The following is a 3,351-nucleotide window of genomic DNA, read 5'->3' on the forward strand; positions in this document are numbered from 1 at the left end:
GTTTTAATAAAAATTGAAAAATAAGGATAGAATAGGCAACATTTCAAAAATAGAATCACAAAAATATTTTATGTATAAAGGAATGAAAATGTATGAGGTGCCTGAAATTATGAAGACTTAAAATAATAATCAAAATAGTAATTTAGAAATTTAATACACATATAATATTAATCTATAGACAGTGTAAATATTAAATTATATATACTAGCATGTAATGTAAACTAACATAAGTAATAAATAATAAAAATCATAGAGTCACAAGTTGTTGCCACATTTTTTTATTCGTTTAAGCATATACCAAAAGTGACGTGCTAAAGTCAGTCAGTTCAAATCTTTTGAGATACCTAATTATAGACAATTTTTTTAAGGAAGTAATTTTTTTCAAAATATTGGTTTCATATAATTTTCACGGATTCAAATATTTTTTATTTGTTCATGTCACAAAATTGTCTGCCTCGTAGTATAATAGATAACCATTAATATTAAATATATCTGTACCTCGGAGGCAGACGGATGCAAATCCAGAATTTGATAAAATGACATTTCGATTTACGTATCCAGTTTATGATAATGTCCATTGATTTTAAAAAAATGTAAGTCTTATAATGAAAGAACCAATGTATTAAGATACCGAAAATACAAATTAATGCCATAAATTATTAGAAATCACTTAGAAAAAGTAGATTCTTTAGACTCTTGTGAACATTTGACTTTTGGATTTGCATCCGTCTGCCTCTGGGGTACAGGTATATTTAAAATAATAATTTTGGTGTATAAATAATGTGACGATACTTACAGACACATAATAAAAAAACATATTATTCCCATACTAACTACATCTTATTTAAATACTTGGGAGTTCATATGACTGAGGATGGTGGCATGCACAAATAGCTCGCAACCCATGTAGGAATTGCTGGAGCAACCTTTATCACGATGCGTGCTGTCTGGAACTCTAGTCTATATTTGGTGAAATGAAATAGCAATTATTTACCTCTTGTATAATGTCAGCAATCGTATATGGATGCAAATCCTGGCACCTTACCAAAACACAAAACTTCTGAGTTTTGAGAAGAATATTATATAGGTATAAGAAGGTTCAATTCCATTGCCAACTTTGAAGTCCGAGAACGGACATATCAGCTTCCTATAATGAGCATTTTCCGAGTGCGGTGGTGGACCTGGCTTGGACACTAACTGCGGATGTCTCAGAAGACTCAATCCAAGTTGCCTCTTCTTCATACCTGCGGATTCCCGCCATGCTGGAAAGCCGTCGATGTCAATTTTTTGGCTTTATGCAGCGGAATTAAGGGACGGGGATTGACGTTTGAGAAGGCAGGAGTACTGGCTAGAGATAGGGTCTTCTGGAGACGTCTGGTGATGTCTACATGCTCCACTTATGAGGGGATGTGAAAAAAGAAGAAGAAAAACTACATCTTAGGTACCTATAATAAATATTGCGTTGACCTTAATAATATGAAAAAAAAAAAAGAGATTGTATCACTGTACAAAAAACATTCATCTGAGAAAGAGATATGCATATTTTTGACATTTTTCGGAGCTGTCAGTGCTGTATTTAATAAAATTGTAAACAATACAGTTAAAAATAAAACTAATTACGTACTTATTTAATCAATTGGGAATGAAACAATATATCCGTACTGCTTTTCACTGTTACAATGTAATAAGGGATTTTCTCATCATATGCGGCTACATTATTCAACTTGCTCCACACCACTCTTGTTGCTATCAAATTAGCTATCCTATCCATCGAATGGCCATCCCCTCAATTCTCCCCTTTTTAATGTGTTTCTCTATTCATCTTCACTTGATTTCCTTTTTCTTTTTTTTTAGAATGATTTACATGTTGAGTGTACTAGTTATGATTTTATTATTGTTATTTTCTATAATACTTTATGTACTTTTGACTGTATATTGTAAGAGCCCTCTGGGCGTTTATTAAATAAATAAATAGTGTCACATTTGATGACGCCAAGGTCCCTTATGAAGGCAATTACCTATGAATTTAAATGCCATCTATTTTGTCATTGATGATACTGCACCAGCAGTATCATCAATGACCATTCATGGATAAAGACAATTCTTTCCGTGATAAGTATGAAAAAAAAACATAGGTTGATTATTTTAGACAAATCTCTCACATAGTACAAGGATTAATACTGATTATCGTATGTCAAATGCAACAAAACACAAACGGAAAATTCATACAAAATCCTTCATATTTCAACTTACTTCCACATAATTTTTATGAGATTCTGATGACATTAAAAATTTTGTATGTCTTCATAACTACGCATAACTTCTGAAAATTTAACAAAACCCAACGGGGATAGGCAGACCTAGCTTCATCTACTCTCATACATCTAGTCATTAGAGTCCTTCAGTTATGTAGACTCCAGATATGACCTGATTTGAGTTTTTAAGTATTTGCAATTTGTTAATCCTGATTATAAATATTAACAGTTTATATGTATGGGGCGCGAAGTATGGACTTGGAAAAACAGGGATGAAAGTAGGCTGAATGCTGTCAAAATGCGATCTCTCGGGCGAATGTGTGGTAAAACTATGTACGATAGATGCACAAATGTTGAGATCCGTACATTATGTAAGGGTGAGACAAGCATTATCGACAAAATCAAGAAAGGAGCTCTGCGCTGGTTTGGACGTAGAACGAATGGACAGCGAAAGAACGGCTAAGAATATTTACAATGCGAATGTTGATGGATGCAGAAATAGAGGAAGACCGAGAAAGACATGGCATGACCAAATCCAACTAATACTTAAAGATGGACAAGTCAAAAATCGGAATAATCGGCGCGCGTGCATGAGAAGATGTATGAATGTAGAGGAAGGGAGATCTGTATGCAAGGATAGAGTGTTGTGGCGTTCTATCCTCTCTGCCTACCCTTACGGGGAAACGTCGTGATGGTTTGTTTGAATAATTCTATAAATGACTGTCCGGGCGGATGAAGACTACAGATGGTCGCAATACACTGCATTTGGTATGGCAATGCAATGCCATATGCACCAATGGATGGGAAAAAAGTGTATTAAACTAATTTTCTAATTAATAAGTAGTAACATAAAATTAATATGTTAAATAACCTAAAAAATATTTAAAGAGCTTTAAATTAAAAGCTTTCAATATGATGGAATTTGCTTACTTACAAAATAAACATTGGTAGAAATGGTATTAATTGTCAAATTTTTAACAAAACAGGCAACAAAAATAAATACTATGATAACATGAACATAAAAATCACAGGACAAAAAGGATTGTCACCCCAGGACTCAAACATGAGTCCTTCCGATTGCCGGTCAGGTGCTCAA

Source organism: Micrasema longulum, unplaced genomic scaffold (genome assembly GCF_059751315.1).
Source record: "Micrasema longulum isolate JH-2025_06_02 unplaced genomic scaffold, ASM5975131v1 h1tg000384l, whole genome shotgun sequence".
NCBI classification, from domain to species: Eukaryota; Metazoa; Arthropoda; class Insecta; order Trichoptera; family Brachycentridae; genus Micrasema; species Micrasema longulum.